The 26,974-nt window shown below is 39.5% G+C and overlaps 1 non-coding gene across 1 annotated transcript; it reads right to left on the bottom strand.

Moving 5' to 3' along the window:
- Nucleotides 1-20,745: 20,745 nt before the first annotated feature.
- Nucleotides 20,746-20,818, bottom strand: TRNAG-UCC (transfer RNA glycine (anticodon UCC)). The gene has a single exon. It is a non-coding gene; the product is annotated as a tRNA-Gly (tRNA).
- Between the last annotated feature and the right edge of the window lie 6,156 nt (nt 20,819-26,974).

The raw sequence follows: 26,974 nt of genomic DNA, 5'->3' as shown, positions 1-26,974 counted from the left end.
CTCTATTGTCCCCTTCTCCTACCACCTTCAATCTTCCCCAGCATCAGGGTCTTTTCCAAGGAGTCTGTTCTTCACATCAGGTGGCCAAAGTATTAGAGTTTCAGCTTCATCATCACTCCCATTTTATAAGGAGAAAATGGATCCTTAGAAAGTTATAGTATCTTTCTCAAAGTTAAACAAGTAGAAGATTTTAGAGTTAGAATTTCAACCCAAGCCCTCTGACCCCCAACACCCACCTTCTTTTTTAGTACACTTGACTTATACAAAATGCTTTCAGGGGAAGGAGGAATGGTCTAGCCTCATAAAAGTGTATCCTCCTCTCAATTTGATCTCAGTTTTTTACATTCCACAATAAGACAATCACCACTCAAAGAACAATTTTTGAGTCTGAAGTCAATGAATCTCAAGGTATGATTCAAACTTGCAAGGAATTTCAGGTAGACAGAATGAGAGGAAAAAACTAAATAATGCATAAATATTATAAAATATATAAATATTTGTATGTGTAATATATCTTTTAAATGACAAGTAAAAGAGGAACAGTGAGGCCTCAAATAGAAAGAGAGCATGGAGAAGAGGAAAGGAGTTGGAAGAACCAGTCCTTAAAGAAAAGAAATCAAAGGGAAAATAAGGAAGATCGTTACAGGGGAGTTGACTCAAAGGGTTGGAAAATTCAGCCTATGAGTTTTCATAAGAGTGGCAGTTTTTCAATCCTGGCTGTTCTATTTTCCAACTGTTCGAAAGGTATTATTTCCTGTCCTCCGGACCTCAAGTGTCAATTTCTTCATCTTTTAAATGGGAATAAAAACGTCTGATTCACAGGATTTTGTTGGAAGTAAATGAGAGCCTTTAAGTGACTTGCTCTCTGCCCTGCGCATCTCCAGGAGGAGTCAACAAATGTCAGACATACACATGTCTATTATTCCACGTAGAGCTGAAAAAATTGAGGGAAATGTAATTATAGCCTTCTAGAATATGAAGGGTTTTGAAAGAAAAGATGATAACTGTTTTCAATGTTCACAGAAGAGATCACCTCCACTCTATCCCCCCAAAAAAGAATTTAAACTGATTGTGGCTATATCTGACAATGGCAGTATTGGAAGCCAGAATCCATTTCAGAGAGTTGGAAGTCAGTGGGGGCTATTGGCAGGGAGACGGGGGTCCATAAAAAGAGGAAAGATTTGTTATCTCTTTGGACGTATTCTAAAACCAGGAGTAGTCTCTTCTCGGACTAAGAGGATAGGATTCTGTAAATATATAAGCTGGTGTTTGCCAATAAAAATTTCCTCTTGTGTGGCCCTTTTTTATCCAATAATGATTTCCTGCTCTACACTGGCTGCCAAATGTACCCAAAATGTAATCAGTAGATTCGTAAGTCAAATTGCAAGCTTTAGAAATAATGGCTAATGCTCTGATCATTGGCAGTAGTATTTTAAAGCCAGCCAATGTTTAAGGGTTCTTGGGGCTTCAGACTCAACTGTAGCTTTGTTTTAACCTTTTCCCCTTTCAACACCTCAGAAAAGATCAGGGAAAATCCTCTTTGCCAATCTTTTCTCATTAGAATTATTCTTAGTTTCATCTGGAGTCAAAATCAAATTTTATAATCCTCAGCTTCCAAGTTATCAACCAAATCTTCTGCCTGAAACCAAACTGTTGAACACTTTTCCTACCAGGAAAATCTACTTACCTCTCTTTACCACACTGAGAGCACCAGCTGCCCAGATATGGCAATACGGAATCAGGGTAGACAGGCAGAATATGCCCTGGAGAGGCAAGGAAGGAAACAGCATCAGACACAGTGGTCACTGAACTCCCTCCCATAGCTCAGTTCTCTTTGTAGCTAATTTGCCTGTGAGCTAAATCTTCCCTCTTTGAATTCGTGGGTCCCTAAACCTAACTTGGCATCCTGAAGGCAGCCTCCCCTGTCTGCCCTCTTCCTACTTCCTGCTTCTCTTAACCCACAACCTAACTTGAGGCTCTCTCTGTTAACGATTGCAATCCACCTCCCACTTCCATTTTGATGGCCCCCTAGCCTTATGATCCTGGAGCTTGCCGTGGCTATGAAGGATGGTACCAAGTCAGCATTTTCCAAGTGTTTTCTGCACTGTGCCTCAGTGGGGACGTGCTCCTTAGACTAAATTCTCCTGCAGATTCACAATGTACAATAAGTAGCACAACAGAGGTTCTAAGACATCCTGCAGGAATAAAGAAGGGTAGGGGGTTAACTTTGTTTAACCCAGCATCTTCCTGTCTAGATTAGATGACTATTTTTTCATCAAAATGCCTACCTCTCCCATTTTAATTTCCTAAACCTAAATAGTGGTTTAGGATTCATACTGGGCGCAAACACTGGCTCCAACTCATTCTAAGTCTGTGATTCTGGACAAGTTCTTAGCTTCTCTCAACCACAGTTTCCGTATCAGGAAATCAATGCTAACATGAGTTAATATTAGTATCACCTTGGGTTTTTGTAAGACTAAGACACATTTCCAGCACATGCTAAGCTCTCATTAAAAGCTCTATTTTTAATTAATTCTTCTTGAATAATGCCTACCTCCCCCTGCAGGATTACTGTATCTGATTTCAGCCAGCCTCCCAGCTTTAAGTCTCTTTCCTGCTCCAGTGATTCCTGCAGATTGTTGCCAAAGAATTATTCTAAAGCACTGCTTTTTTCAGTTCCCTGAGTTCTGAAGTCTTTTTTTTTTTTTTTTAATTTCTTTAGGGTGAATTAAATTAAGTCCAAACTCCTCTGCCTGCCTGTGAAAGTTCCTCATACCCTGGGAGCTTCCCCTACCCCCACACCCCGCCCTATGCGGCCCCACCCCATCCCACCCCCGCTTGCCACCAAAGTCCCAGGTTTCCTGGGAAGAGCAAAGAATCTCCCCATCAACCCTGTGTCCTAACACAGGCACCTGCGGTCCATACACACACTACATACACTGCTTCTGTGATTCTGGCCCTGGGAAAAACACTCCTTTAAATTCCCCTCTTGGTAAATCTTTCCTGAATTATGCTGGTCTATATTGGTGACTTCCTTCTCTCTACTTCCTGTGGTCTGTTCCACACAATTTGACCTTTAATTATATGCTGTCTTTCATGGTCCACTAATTGTTTCCTGTATCTTCATTTCATCTTCTCAAACAAGGTGTAAACAACTTGAAAGCAGGGACCGCATCGTACACTTTCCTTCTTAATAACCCCAGATGCGCTTGAGTTAGGCACATCATTCTTCCCTGTCAAGTACCTGAAGTCAGCCTAACCAGACAGCCCAGGAGAGATCACAGGACTCGTCCATAATTGGCACACACAACTGGAAAGACCTCCAGGTAACCCGGGCCACATTTCTATTTTTGTTCAACTTAATTTAACTGCTGTCTAAATATTCCCATGCTTCACCAAATTCTCAACGTATAGATGCAGGAGTTGAAAACATCGAGATTCCAAATTCCAAATCCCTTGTGATTTGTTTATAAAAAGTGATGAGGGATGAGGCGTTTGACTATGCTGTCTTTAGGGAGCTGCTTTTCTGTCTTGAGAAGTTTATGCAAATGACGCAGGAGTTGGTGGGAGACTTAATTACTCTCTAGTGAAAACCCAGACTGCTTGTTACCATCTGTCTCTTCAAGGAGAGCCAGCAACCACACAGTAACCTTCTGTAAAGTTACAATCCCAGCGGTAAAGTACTCTGGGATCCTTGGATGAAAGAAAGCCTACAGGTCCAAGACACTATTATTATTGTCATAAAATAATGGAGCTTTGTATTTTATCAAAGGAGCTCAGAGTGGTTTGCAAACATTAACTAATTAATCCTCAAAAAAAAAAAAACACCCTATGAAATGAGTGGAAAGGAGATATTATTATCCCCATTATACAGACAGAGAGACTGAAACATGTCTAAATCCATTGATTTACCCAAAGTCATATGGAGAGCTGGAAATAGAACCCAGGTCTCCTGATGCCCAGCTTGAACAGACCACACTGCTTCTTGTGATGTATTAAAAAAAATTTTTTTAAGTATGATTTATGATGCGAAAATAAACCTTGGGAAAGTAAACGACATCTAACCTTTCAATAACTGTCATGTAATAAAACAGCAGACGTGGGAAAAACAACATCTTGAAGGAAAGATGTGTGGGTAGAAGAGTTTAATAAATACAATGCTTTCATCAAAACTTTCCAAAAGCAGTGAGTGACTCTTTAAGGAATCTGATATTTAATCATTGCTGTTGTAATGGTCTAAAACAAAGAGGTATAATCCACCAAGTTTTAAACAGGAACTAGTCTAACAAGTTCTATACTTTATTTTTGAACTCTATTTCCTTATTTTTTCAGTGTTCTCAAGAACATTTTCAACGTTTATCCATGTGATGCAAATGTCACATGGAAGATATAAATACTGCTCTTCAGATACCTCATATTCTTCCTGATTCAAAGTCATAGTTTAATATTAATGCAATTCAGAAAATTGACAAGGAACAGTGTCTCCAAGGAAACGAGTGGAAGAGAGGGAGGGAGATATGAACCTGTGATTTGTTTAATAATTAGACCCTTTCCACATCATCTGTGAATACACCAATAGATAAAACACTCTCCCGTCCTACAGCAGAGACCCCCAGCAGATCCCCACCAGCAAATCCTGACCAGATGACCCCAGGACAGTTTGCACTTCAGAAACTATATCCAAAGCCACCATGAGAAATTGAGGTCACTTTTTTGAAGCTGAGGCATTATACAACAGAATGTTCTTGCAACATCTTTCGTTCATCTTCCATTCAAGAAGAAATATTCAGTCTTTCATTTTGATTTACCCATTATGCCCATATTTAGACCTTTCTCTGGTACTCATCACCCAATGCCTGAGTCCTTAAGAAGAGATATTATGAGGAGCCAAAATGATGGCCAGTATGATCGAGAAGCCACACTGTTCACCGAAGACTAAAGATGAATACCTACAAACTTGAACCTCATTGCTCACCTATCAGATAGCCAAGGGCAATTGACCTAACTCTGTCATGCTTATGTTTCCATTTTAAAGAGAATCAAAACAATACTTTTACCAACAGCAAAAAAAATGTTAGGCATTTGTGATCCTCACTTATTTTAAGTGCCTGAAAGTCTCCACAAAACAAAGGCTTTATGGAATGACTAAACAAAACAGAATAATCCTTTTTAAAAAACAGAAAAATATTCAGATAATTAGCATCAACAGATCCTTTATCACTGCTTGACAATTCATTGCTTGACAATTTTCCTCGTAACACACATTCTCCAGCCAACATGAAAAAAACTACTTATTTCTGAATTTTATACATTTAAATCTATAAAAAGGACTGACAGCAACTACTCCTTAAAATAATCAAATTTTTAAAATGATAACATTCCCCTTGGAAAACAAAATTGTTGTTACCATGGGTTGATCTGTGCTAATTCTTACTCTTCCCTGATTAAAAAAAAAAAAAAGTAACTTATCAGGATTTAAGCATTTCTTCAAACCAAGCAACCTGTTGAACAACTTCTTAATGTGTCTATCAATCATCTGATGATAAGAAGAGTTTGCATTCATAATAGCTAGTTGCTAAAATAAATATGAGTTCCTATACCTAATTCAATCAACAATGGGACCTCAGAGGTCAGCAAAGAAATAATCAAACAGTTAGTATGAATAGGTTGTAATTTTTCTGATTAACAAATGTTCTCCTTGTCATATGATGTTAAGAGCTGCTCCAAGTGCTCGGGTAAATTTAGAATGTATGTATTTACTTTGGAGGGGTATGTGTGCACGCTCCCCACCAGAAACCCATGAGTCTATACGTTTTGCAAACATCGAGTTTTGCTTTCAGAAAACAATGCTTTAAATGGAATTTATGTTAAACAGGTTGCAGGGCCACAATTCAAGGAATCTAACAAGAGATCAAATAAAATTTCATTTCTACTTTATTTTAAGTACACTCATACTTGACCCATCCAAGATTATCTTAGAGAGCAGTTCAGGTAATGAAACTCGATAATTTCATCTTCTTTTCCCAATCAGAATTATATTTTCCATGGAGGGAAAGATAGAAACTTGGATCCTGAGCCAGCCATTCTTGCAACCACTCTCCCAAATAGCCAATGTCAACTACAGAGTGAAGGGGTCACAGTGAAAATCTTGTCATCCATTGCCTTTATCACAACTTATAATATGACCAAACTATGCTATCTAGGTCTCTATTACTTCTTGTTCCTCTTCTCACCATTTTGAGAGGGATGGCAGCAGTAGTAAGTAGAATTCAGGTGCTAAATCCAACTGTTAAGGTACTTCCCTGGTGATCCAGCAGCTGAGACCCTGTTGTCCCAATGCAGGAGGCCTCAGTTCGATCCCTGGTAAGGGAACTAGACCCCACAGAGCACAGCTAAAGTTCCTGTATGCCACAACAAAGATCCAGCACAGCCAAATGAATACATAAATAAATATTTTTTTAAACAATTGAACTGTTAGGCTAAAAATCTTGCCAGTGGGAGAGTGCAGTGACTTTTTAACAAAACAAAACATTAAGGAGGCAAACAAGAATGCAAACCAAATGTATCACCAATACAAACAACAAGTATCATCGAGAGAGAATAATTTTTTCTTTAGACTCTGCTTAGTTGTTCAGTCGTGTCTGACTCTTTGTGACTCCACAGCCTGGGATTCCTCTGTCCACAGGGATTCTCCAGGCAAGAATACTGGAATGGATCACCATGCCCTTCTCCAGGAGAACTTCCCAACCCAGGGATCAAACCCAGGTCTCCCGAATTGCAAGTGGATTCTTTACTGTCTGAGCCACCAGGGAAGTTCTTAGTTTAGACACATGATTCTAAAATCTAAGGTCTTTAAACATCTAGCTAGCCGTTTTTGTTGGTTTTTTTTTTTTTAAGCCATAATAATTTAACCTAGATTTTGAAGACTGAATGAAAGGAAAAAAGTGATTGGAATGAACAGATTGGATGAGTGATGGATCTCATATACTGGTGCTTAAGGGTTCCTTATTGGTTGCTGTAGAGAAATCCAGAAGCACAGAGAACCTCATCTCAAAGCCATCAGCTCATTTCAAGCATGTTAAGAGTCATTGGGATTAGAGTCTTAGAAACAGAGAACAGAAAAATTTGTCACATGGCATTTTTAAAGGAAGCAACTGACACAAAATGACTGTTAAATGCCTAACTATGAAAGCATAAATGTCATTAGACAAAGTCTTCTCTGGAAACTAGATTTTAATAGGTTTTTTAATGTCAGTTTTATTTCTTCATTACTCACACCCTTGGAGGGGTTCGCCTTTAAAAGGATTTGCTTAAACTTCCCCCTCAAAATCCAATTTGCAAATACACCTACAACTGAATTTTCAGTATGTACCGTCACAGGTGCTCTTCTTTGCATGCAACGGAGTCCCAGCTCACAAGTCTGCCCATGGCAATGAGGCCACATCACCAAGTCCAGGTGACAGATTCCCGCAGCACAGAAAGGGGTGCAAGAACTGACGCCATTATTCAGCAACTCAGGCTGAAAGTCCACTTGGAGTGAATTCTAAATTCTAGACCAGCACTCCAGTCATCGAAGTATTGGGTCTGAGTGCTGAATAAGCAGAGTGAATTTAGATCACAAATTTTATTGAAAGAAATCTGTCCAGAAAGTACAAATGTTTTCCTGATTCTTAAGAAAAAGATGGGTTTAAATGACTATGGATTATGGAGTTCATATTTTGTTCATTTCATAACAGAACAAAATTATGAACTCCAAGTCTGTGCATACCCACTCAAGGTTTTCACCTGTCAACAACCATTTTGTGAATGCCTAGCGGGTGCTTGTCTTGCGTTAGGAGTATAAAGAAATAAAAAGGAAACACTAACTTCAGTTGTGAGGCCAAAATTATAAGATATCTATTAATAACTAAATCTGTGTAGCACAGATTCAGCCTAGTTGTTAAAAATGAAAACATACATAAAACAACTTAGGATTCCATTTCAACAAGAACCTTATTAATAATCTTGCACCATCTTTTAAATTTTCTGTATTATTTAAGTTGTATTTGAAGTTAGTATTAACTAACAATTATAGTAACACAGTAATTTTAAGATCAGATGTCATTCAGAGTAACTTTACTACTAACTATACAGATTTGATCATTAATTTTCAATTAAGCTAACAATTGTAACAGTAGGTTATAAGAGTAAAACATCTTCCCTGGTATATCTGAAATTTCCTGCAGCACTTCTGATTCGTGTGGTTCTTTTTTTTTTTTTTTCTTTTTTTCATGTGGTTCTTTATTAAAAGTTTAGGATACATTTCCCCCTTTGTTAATCAATAACCTAATACTGAAATCAGTCTTGAATATACTTTGGAAGGACTGATGCTGACGCTGAAACTCCAATACTTTGGCCACCTGATGTGAAGAACTGACTCATTTGAAAAGACCCTGATGCTGGGAAAGATTGAAGGCGGGAGAAGGGGACGACAGAGGTTGAGATGGTTAGATGGCATCACCGATGCTACAGACATAAGTTTGAGTAAGCTCCAGGAGTTGGTGATGGACAGGGAAGCCTGGTGTGCTGCAGTCCATGGGGTCGCAAAGAGTCGGACACGATTGAGTGACTGAACTGAACTGCAAATAATACAGTTTGAATGATTATTGTCCACTATACAGGTCAAAATTATACCACCTGATATTTTCTAATTACAGCCATTTCTATATTTGAAATATTTTTTCCTACTCAGACTCCAATTTAATTCCTCTTCCTTTGCCTGCACCTTCCTAACTCCACATTAATCTGGGGTACCTTCTATCTGTTTCTTCATTTTTCTGTACCTATCGAATCCGTCCCTGAAACATCTTAAAATCTACACTCACACAGTTGCCGTTTTAATTTTTTTTTTAACTTTTTTACTTTGTCTTGGGGTATAGCTGATTAACAAAGCTGTGATAGATTCAGGTGAACAGCAAAGGGACTCAGCCGTATATATACATGTATCCATTCTCCTCCAAACCCTCCTCTTATCTAGACTGCCATGTACATAGTGGCTATTTTATACCACAGCAGTAAATTACCTTTGGTCTGCAGCACAGCAAAAGTTTTGTAATTATAGGAGAAGAGAGAGATGAGATGAAATATATTCATGCGTCACATCCCTAGAGAAAAATATAAAGAAGAAAAGCTGGCAGTTTAAAAAAGAGCAGGAGAGAGGAATGTGGGCTGTAGTATATTAGCATATTCTTACATCACTCGTAGTATCTGCCTCCATTGTCGGATTTATCACCCTCCATTGTAATATGTATCTGTCTGTCCCACTAGATTGAGAGCCCTTTGAGGGCAGGAACTCTGGCCAGTATCAGATCAGCCTCCTAGTAGTTAACTAATAAATGTTTGGGGAGTGAGTAAATAAATTCCTTTCTGTTGGAAGGCACTGACACATTGCTCCTGTGCAGACCTCTCCACCCACTCCACTCCTATACAATCCTATCTCACTTCATTTTCCAGTATGCAGCCCTCCAGGTCTCTCTCCCTTGAGCCTTTCCTCTGGACAGACACCTGATCTCTCCACTGGCAATGCTGGCGGCAGGAAGCCTCTGGTAAGGCTTGACCAGGGCCACTCGCCAGTGTGTGCATCGCTAATCTTGATGTCATTGCCTGTCCTTTGGATATCTAAGGCCGTCTTCAAAATATGCATGTCCCACTCAATGACCTTTAAGGTCCCTAGCTATTCTGGGATTGTGAAATAGAAGAATCACGGTCTGTTAGTCTTCATGGAAATTCCTGCTTCTAATAGAAATATAGTAGCGAGTCCTGGAATCTCTAGATTTCCTCTACCTGTTAATCTTGAAAAGCATGAAAGAAAACAGACTATAGATACAAAATTAGAAATGGAAACCTTTGAGAGCAGAGTCAAACCTAGACTGCGGGTCATTCCTCCCCTCCCCCATCCCCCACCGTGTCCTTTTCCCCAGCCCCTTTGCCTACCTGAGAAGAGAGTTACACCGAGGGTTTCGACTACCTCTCTGAATATCACAATCACCTGGACACTTCAAATTCAGATCCCTCGATGTCCTGTTGTCCTCAGCCACCTGCTGCTTCAAATTCTGAGTCAGTGACATTGAAATGGTATCAGGAATGTTGACGTTTAACTAGTTTCCCTGATCATGACATTCTTCCAGATAGAGGAACCAGGGACCTAGAGGGAAATTTACTAAGTCAAGACTTTACCTCCTCCAAGGACCCACAACCTGCCAGGAATGGTTTTCAAGCACCTCATTTAACTCTTGGCCACTGAATCAAAGTGGTTCTCAGCAGGGCAGTCGAAAGTGGGCAGAAAAAGACAAGGAGTTGAACTCAGCTGGAAAAGCTAATGGGCTTTCTTGGTTTAAAGAAATAAATACAATATTTGGTATGAGTTTCCCAGGTGCTTCATTGGTAAAGAATCCACCTGCCAATGCAGGAGAAGCAGGAGACTTGGGTTCCCTCCCTGAGTCAGGAAGAGCTCCTGGAGGAGGAAATGGAAACCCACTCCAGTATTCTTGCTAGGAAAATTTCATGGACAGAAAGTGGTGAGCTATAGTCCATGGGGTCTCAAAGAGTCAAACACGACTGAGCAAGAATACAGATTGGTAAAACAAATAGGCCTAAAGAGGCTGTAGAAAGGGCACTATTAAAGCATCAGAAAGAGAGGTTTTGTTTGTCTGAATGGAGAAGACCAGAGAAGTTTTAAGAATGTGGAAATAGCGACAGAGTCATTAACCTAAACGTGACAATATTGGGAGGATTTTTTTCTTTTTTTTTCAACAAACAGGCATTGAACACCCATCTGCCAAGTTCTGTGCAAGATGCCAGGGATTCAAGGATCTCCCTGTGTGCTCTAGTCCCTGTCCTGAAGGAGCACAACAAAGTGAAAACCTCTAATAACAGCCACAGGAATTAACACTTGTCCATTGCAATCTCATTTCACAGAAAAACATGAATAATGGAGCACATGAAGAAAGAAAGTGAAAGACACTCAGTCGTGTCCAACTGTTTGCGACCCCCCATCTAGATCCCTAAACTTACCATCTAGATCCCTAAAGATCTAGCCACAGTATTCCTTACTAATGTAGTCCCAGTATTCACGCATGCATTCATTCATTCATTTAAGGGGTATAAAATAAATGTGAATTCTTGCTACTTACTGAACTTTGAGAATGCGAAAGAGAAAATAAGACACAGCTTTTGCTGTGTCTTTAAATGTAAAAAATGGAAAAACATCTAAGTAACATAATCCCCATAATAAAATAATCATTTGATGATCATACGCCCAATGCAATGGGTGCTTAAAAAGATGGGCCAAGTCTGCCTGGTGGAGGAGATGGAGGATAATCTGGAAAGACTTCAGGGGAGGCATTTTAAGAGCTGAAACCAAAGAATGAAAGTAGAATTTCCCAGGTGGATAAGAAAGGAAAAGAAAAACTGCACATGTGAAGACCAGGATGGTGTTAGGGAATGCAGCAGTTTCTACCAGTTGGGGTTCAGTATTGCAGGTGATCCCGCAATGTGGGGAAATATAAGCCAGTATGACTAGGCAGTGGGCTTTCCAGGTGGCGCAGTGATAGGGAATCTGCCTGCAATGCCGGAGCCACAGGAGATGCAGGTTCAATCCCCGGGTCGGAAAGATCCCCTGGAGGAGGGCATGGCAACCGCCTCCAGTATTCTTGCCTGGAGAATCCCATGGACAGAGGAGCCTGGTGGGCAGAGTTGAACAGGATTGGAGTGACTTAGCATGCACACACACATAACTAGGCAGTAGGTAAGAGACACAGCATGATGGTTCTAAAGTTTAGCTATCTCTCCTGTTGGTGGTAGGGAGACAGAAAACTTCATGCAGGGGAGTCACATGATCAGATTTAGAAATATGGTCTATCACCCAGTAATGTGGAGAAGATTGGGGGGACCAAGTCTACCGAAAGATGAGGCAAACAGCAAGTTAGGGGCAGAACAAAGGGGCAGTAGTTCAAGCCGGAGCTGATGAGGGCTTCCCACATCATTCTAGTCAAACTAAACACCCTCTTGTTCCTCATTTAAAAACCACAGTTTCCTGTTGTATGGTTTTGTTCTTATATCCAAGAATGTTGCCATCCCCCAGCCCTGCCAATTCCACCCAGGCCGATTCAGCCCAAATGATATCTCTCCTGTGGGTTTTCCCTAAAACCCGGAAGGGAAATCTCTCCTGCTGTTCGAATGCCTACAACAATCAATATCTCTCCTAAGGCTCATGGCATTTTTTTCCCCTGTAGTATATATATTTCCTGATGCATGTGCAGTGTGTCTCCGGGGACCACAAACTCACAGAAAAGGGAACAGAACTTGGGCATCAGACAGGCTGGGGTAAAGCTGACATCCACAACTAAATAGCTGACCTATGGGTTTGGTTACCTCAAGGAGTTTTAGTTTCCGTACCTATAAATGGAACAAGTATGACTTATTTTGCAAGATATTTTTGGAAAATAAGTGAAATAATCAATGTACATCACCTAGCATAGGAGTTGATCCTCAGGAGTCCCTTAGTAACTGAAAGTTAATATTTATTTATTATTTATTTTGACTGCACTGGTTTTAGTTGTGGCTTGTGGAATATTTAGTCCCAGTATGTGGGATCAGGTTCCCCAGCCAGGGATCAAACCCTGGTCCCCTGCATTGGGAGCACAGAACCTTAGCCCCTGCACCACTGGGGAAGTCCAATAACTGGTAGTTATTGATACTACAAATAGATTCATCATTTACTTGGTACTGTACCTGTGACTGATTTATCTTTGCCTCTGCCACATCATCATGCCCGATGCTTAATGTGAAGGCAGAATTTAGCATGTATATGATGAATAAATAATAGCAGCTAACATTTTAAACCCTAAGTGCTAGGCACTATTCTAATGGCTTTATGTAAATTGTCTCTTTGAATCCTCACAGTAACCTTATAAGGCAAATACTGCTATTATCTCCATTTTACACCTGAAAAGGTGTTGCTTCACCTCTTTCAGAGCTCAGCAGCTAACAAAAGGAGAGAATGACTCATGATTCACAGAGGTTTTTTCAGGGAAAATCTCACTCATTGGTGAGGTAGTTATGGCCAACATCATGTAATTGGAACTGCTAGAGAGAATCCATGTTCCGTAAATAATATATCAGTATTTGAAATTCACCTGAAGAATCTTCCATTGAGTTACCAGTGTTGAATGGATTTGAAATAGAGTCCTGAATTCTGAATAGTTCCGCTGTTCAATTAGGTGTTTGTTTTGAGATAAATTGTGTCCCTCCAAAATTCATATGCTGACGTCCTAACTCCCAGTACCTCAGACCATGACTATATTTGGAGACAAAGTCTAAAAAGATGTAATTAAGGTTAGCTGAAGTCATTCAGGTGACCCCCTAATCCAACATGATTCATGTTCTTATAAGATTAGGACACAGACATACACAGACCCTGTGGCCAGAGCAGACACTGAATGAGAGAAAAATCTGTAAAGCATAAATCTGAGAAAAGATTTGCATTAGGCTGTATTAAGACCTCAACACAATAATAAGAAAACAGTATTTTTTTCTTCCAGTTTTATTGAGCTATAATTGACATACAGCATTGTAACCACCAAATGTCTTTCAACAAAGAGCGGATGATCAAACCATGTTTGAGCCACAAGATGGTCTACTACTTGGCATTAAAAGGAGTGAAGCATTCACTCTTATGCCACGTGAATGTATTTCAAATTCTATAATATATACATTAAAACTACTTAAAAGAAGCTGGACAAAAACTAGTATGTACAGTATGGTTTCGTTTATATAAAACTCTTAAAAATGCAAAGAGGGACTTCCCTGGTGGTCCAGTGGCTAAGATTCTGGGCTCCCAATGCAGGGGGTCTGGGTTTGATCCCTGGTCAGGGAACTAGATCCCACATGCCATAAGTAAGATCCCAGCACAGTCAAATAAATAAATAAAAATAAGTAAATATATATATATATTTTTTTTAATGTGAAGAAGAATGTACTGACAGAAAGCAAATCTATGACTGCCTGGGAGAGGGAAGGAGGCAGGAGGGGCAGAGAAAAGAACTTTAATGGGGCATGAAAAGACTGGGTGATGAATATCTTCACTACTTTGATTTGGAGCTGGTTTCAAAGATGTGTGTGTATATATATATGTATTTGAAAAGCATAAATTTGAGAAAGGACTTGCATTAGGCTATATTAAGGCTACATATATATGTGTGTGTGTCAACACATCAAATTGTATGCTTTAAGTATGTGCAGCTTATTGTCTATCAGTTATACCTCAATGCTGCCGCTGCTCCTGCTAAGTCGCTTCAGTCATGTCTGACTCTGTGCAACCCCATAGACGGCAGCCCACCAGGCTCACCCATCCCTGGGATTCTCCAGGCAAGAACACTGGAGTGGGTGGCCATTTCCTTCTCCAGTGCATGAAATTGAAAAGTGAAAGTGAAGTCGCTCAGTTGTGTCCAACTCCTCGCGATCCCATGAACTGCAGCCTACCAGGCTCCTCCATCCTTGGGATTTTCCAGGCAAGAGTACTGGAGTGGGTTGCCATTGCCTTCTCCATTACACCTCAGTAAAGCTGCTTAAAACGATCAATCCTATTAAAAGCAAGAGCTATATGGGCCATTTCATTGGTTGGCTTATCCAGAGAACAGTCCGGAATCAGTCTCAAAGGATAGTGTGGTAGAGGAAAGATAGAAAGATAGATTTCTTGCACGCTCTGTGTTTCATGGGTGTGGGGCCAAGACTTTGTGTAGGGGAAGCCCAAGGAATGACACTCCGGTGACCATTCACTAAAACACCCCAAGGTCCCTTCTGGCCTTCCTGTGTGTGGAATATGGGAGAGAGTTGAAGATTGTTGGCTCTACTCTACAATAGCAAATTAAAATGATGATTTAACTTTTCTACCCTTGATTGTTTATAAAGAGAACTATTTACTTAACGTTCTTCTTCTTGTTCAGTCGCTCAGTCATGTCCGACTGTTTGCGACCCTATGGACTACAGCATGCCAGGCTTTCCTGTCCTTCACTATCTCCCAGAGTTTGCTCAAACTCATGTCTGTTGAATTGGTGATGCCATGCAACCATCTCATCCGTTGCCCCCTTCTCATCCTACCCTCAATTTTTCCCAGCATCAGGAGCTTTTCCAATGAGTCAGCTCTTTGCATCAGGTGGTCAAAGTATTGTAGCTTCATTTTCAGCATCAGTCCTTCCAAGGAATATTCAGGGTTGATCTTAATAACCAGGATAGCCATGGTGGTGTGGTCATGTTCTTGGGAAGGTCTAAAGCAATGTAATCAAAATGGAGACAATGGAACTGCCACTAGTCTGTGATAATATCAACAAAAATATTGAGAATAAACACTCTGAAATTTGCATGACCATTTCACAAAGTAATATCTGTCACATCTAATATTAAAAAGTTTGAACTGGATCTTTGCATACTTTGATTTTATTTTTCTTTTAAATATTTAATATTCTCTTGAAAATGGTTTTTTAAATTCATATTTCATTTCTCTTACTTTACCATATTTTTTAAAGTATCAATCTCACAATAGATTGGAAATTTGAAAAACTGTCCTTTATCACACATAATTTGAAAAGCATTGGTCTCCAGTCAGTTTCCTCTTCTCTTCTTCTAAAGAACCTCACACCCAAAATACACACACAGGAAGAAAAAGATTAAAAACACTTTTGTGGAACTATGTAAATTACATCATGAAAGTAATTAATGACATGGAAAAATTGCCATAACACAAGTAGAAAACAAAGCAGATTACCGACGAGAATCGATGATATAACCCTTTAAGTTTGGAAATGGGTTTATGAACGGCAGGATGTGACAATGACTAGCATAGATACCAGGTTATATCTGAAGAATAAATAGTGCAACCATAGATATCTTTAGTTTCTTCTTTCAGCTTGATCATATTTCTACTATCAGCATGTCATATTTTGTAATGCAAAATTTAATGAAAGGTATCACCTATTTGAGGGGTGGGGGGATGATTATAGGCTTAATCTGGCAGGCTACAGCTCATGGAGTCGAAAAGAGTCAGACACTACTGACCAACTAATACTTTCACTTTTTTCAGGCTTTTTGTTAGGAAGAATTGAGATGGTGTTTTGTTCTTTGCCCGTATTGTTCCGTTTAGTTTAGACTGTAAGATAATAATTAACTTTTCTATAAAGGAAAAAAACAATCCCTTTGTTAAAATGAAGTTTAAGCTGTTTCAATTCCATGAAATTTTTTCATATTTTTTACAAATAACATAAACATTTGCATTTGAGCTTCCACTTCTGGATCATAAATAGTGGTCACTGTACACAGGCAAATTCTAAATCATTAAGTAGTATTGAATAATGAAAACAACAGAGAGGGTCTAAGTTTATGTGTGACAATGTTATCAGTCAAATTTCCATAATAAGTATGGAAGTACTGTAGGCTGTGTGCACACATGATTTGAACATAACATTCATGTCTGAAATACAACTCTTCAATTGTTTCTTTCTAGAAAAAAAAAAAAAGGCAGAGAAAAGAAAACATCTAATTTTAATGTAACACTAAATCCAAAGGCAGTACAGCTGTTTGGTTTTGGTTGTTTGGTTCAGCTGTTTTATTCTGAGAAAAGCACAGCTGCCTTTTGATGTTGTCTGCTATTCAAGACCGTCCTTTAAGGCAGTGAAATGTATGAAGAGAGCTCAGAGACCACTGGTGGGTTCAACTTCCGCTCTTACCACAGTGCCATTTCTTGGTGTCGCTCTTCACATTTCAACATTGGCTAATGCAAGTTCCTTCCTGTACCCTGCCTGTCCTCCCAGAATTCTGCAGCACTGATGGTGGAAGGGTCAATGAGGAATTTTTTTGTTTGTTTTTTGAAGGACAATTTTTGAGAACTTATTCAGATTTAAAATGACATATCTGGATGATATTAAGGAATTATTCATTTTTGAGATGCTAAGATCATGTCGTGGTTATGTTTTTTTTTAATAATAATCAGCTTTTGATTCCACTTGTTTGACTTAGTATGAATAGAATGCTAGATTTCTAATTTAAAAAAAAATAGGCAACAAGCAACAAAGGTCTACTACATAGCACAGGGATCTATAGTCAACATCTTGTAATAAGCTATAATGGAAAATAATCTCAAAAATAATATATGTATAGCTGAATCATCTTGCTGTGCACCTGAAACACTGTAAATCAACTATACTTCTATAAAATACACATATTAAGAAAAAACACACACCAAAATCAACTTGAAGTGAGCATACTGAAATAGTTACAAATGAAATGATACAATGCCTGAAATTTGCTTTAAAATAATCTAAAGGCAGTAATTTCCTGGCAGTCCAGTGTTTAGGACCTTGCACTTTCACTGCCAAGGGCATGGGTTCTGTTCCTGGGCGGGGAACTAATATTCCATGACCCTGGAGTATGGCCAAAAAATAATAAGGGGAGAGAAGGCAAGGGAAAAGGTAAATTAAGAGTTTCTGAGTTGATCATTGTGAAACCTAGATAAATGAGGAGTGGATGTTCATTATACTTTTCTCTCTACTTTTATATTTATTTGCAAATTTCCTTGACAAAAGGCTTTAAATGGGATAAATTAAAACAACACAAATCCTCGTGTTTGTGTTGTTTTTACTTGCCCTATTTAAATTAAATGATCCCTCCAATCCACATCTAGAGATCTATCCTACAGAAACAATCATCCGGGGCACCCATTTGTATAGAAAGGTATTTTCCTACACATTGGTTAAAATAATAAGTTATTGGAATGCATGTTCGTGTTCCACATGGGGAAATGGCTAAAATTCACTGTAATTCATTCCATTGTCTATTTTGATGACCAACAACCCCCACTTCCAGTTAGTTACTATGGGATGATGTGAAGTAAAAGTTTGGAGATGCTCCTTGTAAGGACCCTGAGTGACATTCCAAGGAGGAAACCCCACTCGGGAATGGAAGTCTGGCAGCTCACAGATTTGTTGCTCAGCACGTTGCCAAGGCCCTACAAGGGGAGCAAATTATCTGCTTGGAGATCTCCTGGAGAACTATGCCAGCAATCCTGATGACTCAGAGCAGGAGGCTGCTGACAAACCAGGGTGATGTCACCACTTCCTGCCTCAGGAAGTCTCTTGGAGGGGGGAGGAGAGGCCTGTGGCAGGTAGACAAGATCAAAGGCCTGGGAACATCCCCACTTTCCTTTCTTCTTGTCTTCCCTTTAGGTATAATCTCAAGGAATGTACTTGTCCTTCTGTTTCAACAGTGGCTTGTGTTCTTTGGCTTGAATAGTTTGTTTAAGTCGGTGGACAAAACACTCCCTAAAGGCGCATCCAAGCTCTGGGGTCTGTTTCTGTATACAGCAGCTCTGGGCCACCGCGATTCCACCTCAAGGCACAGTCAGTATCTCTAAGCAGATGAATCTACTTGCTTCCTCTTATCAGGACTCACCTACTATTCTTCATAGGCCAGGCACGCAGAACCCCAGAACCAACCCTTGCCCCACAGGAAGACTGAGAAGCCCTCTAAATGAACTGGAATTAACTTCAAGTCCAGTTTCCCTAATCCCTTGACTCTGATGAGCTGCCCTAAACTTAAGTCTCCTGACTCTTGAGACAGGTATGCTATTTCATAAAGAGTGAAGGAGTTGAAGTCAGAACACCCAGCTCAGTCTCTTAGCAGCTATGTTTCCATGAAGAAAAGCAAATCTCTTACTCTTCCTGAACATTATTTCCCTCATTTATTAGATCAGTGTAATAATAAGTTCATTATAGGATTATAGTAAGGTGCTCAGTTGCTCAGTTGTATCCGACCCTCTGTGATCCCATGGGCTGTATCCACTATGCATGGAATTTTCTAGGCAAGAATACTGGAGTGAGTTGCCACCTCCTTCTCCAATAGTAGGACTTCCCTGGTGGCTCAGATGGTTAAGCGTCTGTCTACAATGTGGGAGACCCGGGTTCGATCCCTGGGTTGGGAAGATCCCCTGGAGAAGGAAATGGCAATCCACTCCAGTACTATTGCCTGGAAAATCCCTTGGACAGAGGAGCCTGGTAGGCTACAGTCCATGGAGTTGCAAAGAGTTGGACATGACTAAGCAACTTCACTTTCACTTTCTCCAATAGTAAGGGAGGTAATGTGTATAAAAAAAGACCCAAGACAGTATCATGGCACATATTATGTGTCGGTTATGTCTGACACACTCCCTGGTTATCAACACACTATTTGGTTGTGACCACCCAATTTATAAGATTAAGCCTGATACCTGACCCCAGGTTTATTTGAACTACCCCTTTTCAAAAATCAACCCTTCTCTGTTTCAACAATTCTGTTTTCCTGCTCACTGTTTAGTGTGTCTCTTTGATTCTCTCTTGCCTATAATCATGGCATGATGGATATACCATATAAAGTACTTATAGAGATGGATTTCTAGGAAACAAACTGGTGCTTTTTAAAAAACAGAAGGCAGTGTCACTTTCTTCTTAGTTAGTACTCTGTCCAGGGAGACCTGAGACCAAGATGCTGGCTACCCATGTGGCCCACCCCTTCTTGGCCCAGCTCTTGCTGGTTGCTGACCACATAAGTTTACCCAGGATGTAAACCTGTGATCGAGGGCTAGTTGTTATTAGGCTGGGATCAGAGTGTTAATAATGGCACAATGGGTAGATCCTTCCTTACTCTATATCTGTGTACTAAAGGAGTCATCCAAAGAAGTTTTTTTCAAAAATATGAATCAAACAACTCCAAAAATGAGCTTACACCTTTAACCCTTAAGGAGGGGGGGGGTATGTATATAGCATGTTAGTTCACGAATATTTGATGTAATAGTTGAACAGTAGGATTTAGGTCCACTATTTCTTTATTTGTTTTTTATTTGTCCCTGCTGGGTTTTTTGTTGGGTTTGTTTTGTTTTGTTCTGTTTTTTGTCCTGTTTCTACTTTCCTGCCTTCTTTTTAGTTATTGCAAAAAAAAAAAAAAAGTTTTTTTAGAACTCTATTTTCATTTATCTCTTGGCTTTTTTCCTCCCCTTGGCTTTGAAATCACTGCAGATGGTGACTACAGCCTTGAAATTAAAAGACACTTGCTCCTTGGAACGAAAGCTATGACAAACCTAGACAACATATTCAAAAGCAGAGACATCACTCTGCCAACAAAGGTCTGTATAATCAAAGCTATGGTTTTTCCAGTAGTCATATACAGATATGAAAGTTGAACCATAAAGAAGGCTGAGCACTGAAGAATTGCTGCTTTTGAATTGTGATGGCTAAGAACTCTTGAGAATCCCCTGGACTTCAAGGAGATCAAACCAGTCAATCCTAAAGGAAATCAATCCTGAATATTCCTTGTAAGGACTGGTGCTGAAGCTGGAGCTCCAATACTTTGGCCACCTGATATGAAGAGCCAACTCATTGGAAAAGACTCTGATGTTGGGAAAGATTAAAGGCAGGAGGAATAGGGGCTGGCAGAAGATGAGATGGTTGGACAGCATCACTGACAAGATGCTGTGGACATGAGTTTGAGCAAAGTCCAGGAGATAGTGAAGGACAAGGGAGCCTGGTATGTTGCAATCCATGGGGTAGCAGAGTTGGACATGACTTAGCAACTGAACAAAAAACTGGCTTTTTTAAAGAATATTTATTTATGTATTTCTTTAATTGGCTGAACCAGGTCTTAGCTGCGGCAGGCAAACTCTTAGTTGAGGCATATGCTATCTATTTCCCTGACCAGGAATCGAACTTGGGCCCACTGCATTGGAAGTACAGAGTCTTAACAACTGGACCACCAGGGAAGTTTTGGTTTTTCTTTCTTTCTTTCTTTCTTTTTGGTTCTTCTGGGTCCTCATTGCTGCGCACAGACCTTGTGGCTAGTTGGTGGGGTGGTGGGGAGGGTTACTCTTTCTTGCAGTGCGTGGGCTTCTTATTGCAGTGGGTTCCCTTGTTGCAGAACACACGCTGTAGGCTCATGGGCTTCAGTAGTCACAGCTCGGATGCTCAGTAATTGTGGCTCATGGGCTCTAGAGCACTGGCTCCATCACTGTGGCACATGTGGCTTAGTTCCTCTGCAACATGTGGGAATTTCCCAGACCAGTGATCAGACTCATGACCCCTGCATCAGCAGGCAGATTCTCAACCACTAGACCATCAGGGAAGCTCCTAAATTGGCTTTTCAGTTATATCTCTGTATTTTCTTACTGGGTACTCAACAATTATAGTATACATTCTTAACTTTTTGAAATCTAGAGTTAATATTGTACTAGTTCAAATAAAATGCAGAAACCTTGCAACCATATTAAGTCCATTTGTAACCTCCCTGCTTTTCCTATAGCTCAAATATACTACATCTATGTTCACATATATTACATCTAGCCCCCAAGACCATGTGATCATTTTTGCCTTAAATATTTATAACACGTAAAGAAATTAGCAGAAAAGCAATAACATTTGTTAAAACCTCTAAATATTTTTTGTCGTTTTGGTGTTAGTTCTAGAAGGCCTTGTAGGTCTTCATAGAACTGGTGAATTTCTCCATTGATTCTTCAGCTTCTTCAACCATTTTTCTCAGTGGTTGAGGCATAGACTTGGATTACTGTGATGTGGAATGATTTGCCTTCAAAATGAACCAAGACCATTCTGTCATTTTTGAGGATGCACCCAAGTACTGTATTTCAGGCTGTTTTCTTCTAAGGGATTCTTGCCAACAGTAGTCAATATAATGGTCATCTGAACTAAATTTACCCGTTCCCAACCACCTTAGTTCACTGATTCCTAATATGTCGATACTCAATATTTCCATTCCCTACTTGACCACATCCAATTTACCAAACTTGATTCAAGGACCTAACATTCCAGGTTCCTATGCAATATTGTTATTTACAGCATTGAACTTTACTTTCACCACCAGACACATCCACAACCAATCGACATTTCCACTTTGGCCCAGTCCCTTTATTCTTTCTGGAGCTATTAGTAATTGCCCTCCACTCTTCCCCAGTAGCATATTGGATGCCTTCTGGCCTTGGAACTCATCTTCCAGTGTCATCTACTTTTTCCTTTTCATACTGTTCATGAGGTTCTCAAGGAAAGAATACTGGAGTGGGTTGTCATTTTCTTCTCCGGTAGACCACATTTTGTCAGAATTCTTCACTATGACCCATCCATGTTGGGTGGCCCCATATGGCATGACTTAATAGCTTCATTGGGTTATGCAAGCCCCTTTGCCACAACAAAGCTGTGATCCACAAAGGGGATAGATACATTAAAGAAATTTTAAAAATATTTTCCGTTTGGGAATGCATGTAAGAATTAAAGATTTTAAAATTTAAAAAATAAAAAACTAAAAATTAAAAAAAATATATTTTCCCTGTGATAATTCAAGATTTACTGTCTTAACAGCTTTCATAACAGCTTTCATATATATAATGTAGAGCAGTGTTATTTATCATGCTGACACCCTTAGTACTTATTTATCTTATAACTAGAATTTATAAGATAACTTTTGATCACCTTTATCCAATTTCTGCCCCACTCCTCCCACCCTGCCCCACTCAATACTCTAATTTTCTTGAAGGAAAATTGTCTTAGTAAGTTGCCTGGAAGATCTAAGCACTTTGTTTCTAATATATCATAATATGAGCTCTTCTCATTAGCCCCAAGTAACCGGCTTTATTTTTTGTTTTTTAGACAGTTTATCTGATGTTATTCCAAGATTATAAGCGGTTTAAAAAAAAACAAACAAAATAAAACATTAAACAAACCTGTTTCACTTTTGGCTAAAACATTAGCATTGCTGGTAATTTCATAACAATCACATTGTCAAGGGAAGAAACAACACATCTTTCAACAAACAAATATCTCACATTCTGGTAGGGAAGGCTTAAGACGAAAAGATCATCCTTGAAGTTCTATTGGCCATTTCTATTTTTTAATAATCTTCTTTTTTGGCAGATATTTTTACAATAACTGAAACAGCATTCAAGACACTCAGAATGTATCTTTGAAGACCCTACAGCTATAAATGTAGCCAATCAAAACTTCCATTTATATTTCTATAAAATTTATGAATTATTGTGGGAAGCTATTACAATGACAACCTTAATTTGGTTCTGCAATCATATAAAACCTCTAGTTTTCCACTATCTTCTCTATGCCTGATAAAAGGTGAAACAGGAAAAGCAGCTGCAAACTTCTGGCTAATTCACCTGGAGTAGTCTACGTGGGAGTGAAGTCAAAACCCAGAACCAATTAAAATTCAAGAGGAATTAGTAACATATTCACCAAAACTTATGTTTGCACAGCTTTTTTTCTTTTGACAGAAAATGACTGCTTTTGTTTGTACCATCTTTAAATCAATTTATTTTTTATTGAAGTATAGTTGATTTACAATGTTGTGTTAGTTTCAGGTATACAGCAAAGTGATTCACACACACACATACGTTCTTTTTCAGATTTTTTAATATTATCAGATCAGTTCAGTTCAGTCACTCAGTCGTGTCCTACTCTTTGCGACCCCATGAATCGCAGCATGCCAGGCCTCCCTGTCCATCACCAACTCCCGGAGTTCACTCAGACTCACGTGCATCGAGTCAGTGATGCCATCCAGCCATCTCATCCCCTGTCGTCCCCTTCTCCTCCTGCCCCCAATCCCTCCCAGCATCAGAGTCTTTTCCAATGAGTCAACTCTTCACATGAGGTGGCCAAAGTACTGGAGTTTCAGCTTTAGCATCATTCCTTCCAAAGAAATCCCAGGGTTGATCTCCTTTAGAATGGACTGGTCGGATCTCGTTGAAGTCCAAGGGACTCTCAAGAGTCTTCTCCAACACCACAGTTCAAAAGCATTAATTCTTCGGTGCTCAGTCTTCTTCACAGTCCAACTCTCACATCCATACATGACCACAGGAAAAACCATAGCCTTGACTAGACAGACCTTAGTCGGCAAAGTAATGTCTCTGCTTTTGAATATGCTATCTAGGTTGGTCATAACTTTAGGTTATTACAAAATATTGAGTATAGTTCCCTGTGCTATACAGTAGGTCCTTGCTGTTTATGTATTTTATATGTAATAGTGTGTATATGCTATGTTTTGTACCATTTCTAAGACAAATATCACTGGAGAAATAAAGAAATTATTATCCTCTGGTAAATAAATGCACACGGACCCTAGTTTTCATCTTTAAACAAGTATCCTAAGGTTGAGACTAGATGGCCCTGCCTCCTTCACTCCCTACTCAGTCTTAGAAAATAAAACAAAGACAGGCTATCCCTCTAAGAATTTAGAGTATTAATTATCATGGTCTTATTTTTATGAAAGTCATCTCTTTATTTTATACCTTTAGGGTTCAAACAGTGTTTTGTTTTGCATTTTGTAGTTGCTGTTGCTGTTTTTGGCCACAAGGCATGCAGGATCTTGGCTCCCCAACCAGGGATCAAGCCAATATAGAGAATCCTATTAAGATTCATGGGGCTTCCAAGGTGGCTCAGTGGTAAAGAATCCACCTGCCAATGTAGGAGATGTGAGTTCTATCCCTGGGTGGGGAAGATCCCCTGGGGAAAGAAATGGCAACCCACTCCATATTCTTGCCTGGGAAATCCCATGAACAGAGGAGTCTGGCAGGCTACAGTCAGTCCATGGGGTTACAAAAGAGTCAGATTTGACTTAGTGATTAAACATATGTATATATATTTGTGTGCGTGTGTAAAACTGAATCACTTTGCTATATACCTGAAACACTGTGAATCAACTGTAGTTTGGGAATTCCCTGGCAGTCTAGTAGTTAGAACTTGGTGCTTTCTTGGCTATGGCCCAAGCTGAATCCCTGGTTGGGGAACGAAGATCCTGCAAGTCGTGCTGCATGGCCAAAAACAAAACCCACTGTAGTTCAGTTCTTTACAAAAGAAGAAATTAGTGTACTCAGCAAAGCAAGTTCAATTAAGTTCCAGAGACTTCAAAGGTGGCCTTAAATCTTATTATGTAGTAAAAGGATTTTTCAAAACAGTTGCTACTAGAACAAGGAACAATAGCTTTTTAATAATTTCTGATGAGATTTCATGACCACTCTCTACATTTTTAACTCAGATTTAAATCACTTTAATTTTCTTGGTCTAATGTCCCTAAGATTTCTTCCATCTTTATGAGGTATTTTTACCTTTATGAGGTATTTTTACAGTTTCTTTATTTAGTCAACACATATTTATTGAGCACTGACTATGTCCTAATCCCAGTGTGGAAAATTCAGAAACAGAAAAAATTATTTTTCCCTGTGGCATAGTTTGTCAAGATAACAATATCTTCCTGTACAACTCTACAATTGTAGGCCCCAGTATTAGTACCTCAATGCGAATTGCTTTTAACTATTTTGCAATAAATAATCTCCAAATATTTGAATACATGCCTTCATCTAAACCTACAGTTCTTTAATTTTCTTAGGTCTTTCAGTGACCTTCATGTGAGAAACAGAGCCTCCCCTCATCAAACTACCAAAGGTTGCTTCAGTTTCAATAAAAAGACAGAATAAACCATTCAGAAGTATCCAGTAGTTTCCAAAGGGCCATGGGTACACATTTCATGTTTTCTTCTGTACTTACTGTCCTCCTTAAAGCCCCTTCCTCCTTCTGCCCCTGTTAATTTTTATCAAAATTATCTGTGCTTCTTGTGGTAAAAATATAAATACTTCTACAAGGGTTTGTTTTTTTTTTAATGAAACACCAATAATCCCACCTTACCTTTTCCTGCCATTACTCCATCCCTAAAGATACCCACATTCAACACATCCAATCTGCGATGTTTTCCTCCATATTTCTACATAATATGTGTAAATGACCATCTCTTTGGTGGCACAAATTTTCTTTTATGTGGAATTAATAATATGTGTGTATGTGTATGTAAGTTTTTATGTGTTTAGTTTTCTGTATACAGATTTCTACTTCAGTTCAGTTCAGTTCAGTCACTCAGTCATGTCCGACTCTTTGTGACCCCGTGAATCACAGCACCCCAGGCCTCCCTGTCCATCACCAACTACCGGAGGACACCCAAACCCATGTCCATCCAGTCGGTGATGCCATCCAGCCATCTCATCCTCTGTTGTCCCCTTCTCCTCCTGCCCCCAATCCCTCCCAGCATCAGTATTTTCCAATGAGTCAACTCTTCACATGAGGTGGCCAAAGTACTGGAGTTTCAGCTTCAGCATCAGTCCTTACAATGAACACCCAGGACTGATCTCCTTTAGTATGGACTGGTTGGATCTCCTTGCAGTCCAAGGGACTCTCAAGAGTCTTCTACAACACCACAGTTCAAAAGCATCAATTCTTCGGTGCTCAGCTTTCTTCACAGTCCAACTCTCACACCCATACATGACCACTGGAAAAACCATAGCCTTAACTAGATGGACCTTTGTTGGCAGAGTAATATCTCTGCTTTTTAATATACTATCTAGGTTGGTCATAACTTTCCTTCCAAGGAGTAAAAGTCTTTTAATTTCATGGCTGCAGTCACCATCTACTGTGATTTCAGAGCCCCCCAAAATAGTCTGACACTGCTTCCACTGTTTCCCCATCTATTTCCCATGAAGTGATAGGACTGGATGCCATGATCTTAGTTTTCTGAATGTTGAGCTTTAAGCCAACTTTTTCACTCTCCTCTTTCACTTTCATCAGGAGGCTTTTTAGCTCCTCTTCACTTTCTACCATAAGGGTGGTGTCATCTGCATATTTGAGGTCATTGATATTTCTCCCAGCAATCCTGATTCCAGCTTGTGCTTCTTCCAGCCCAGCATTTCTCATGATGTACTCTGCATAGAAGTTCAATAAGCAGGGTGACAATACACAGTCTTGACGTACTCCTTTTCCTATTTGGAACCAGCATGCTGTTCCATGTCCAGTTCTAACTGTTGCTTCCTGACCTGCATACAGATTTCTCAAGAGGCAGGTCAGATGGTCTGGTATTCCCATCT

The sequence above is a fragment of the Ovis canadensis genome, chromosome 10, assembly GCF_042477335.2.
Source record: "Ovis canadensis isolate MfBH-ARS-UI-01 breed Bighorn chromosome 10, ARS-UI_OviCan_v2, whole genome shotgun sequence".
NCBI lineage: Eukaryota > Metazoa > Chordata > Mammalia > Artiodactyla > Bovidae > Ovis > Ovis canadensis.
This window is presented reverse-complemented; position numbering and strand designations above follow the sequence as displayed.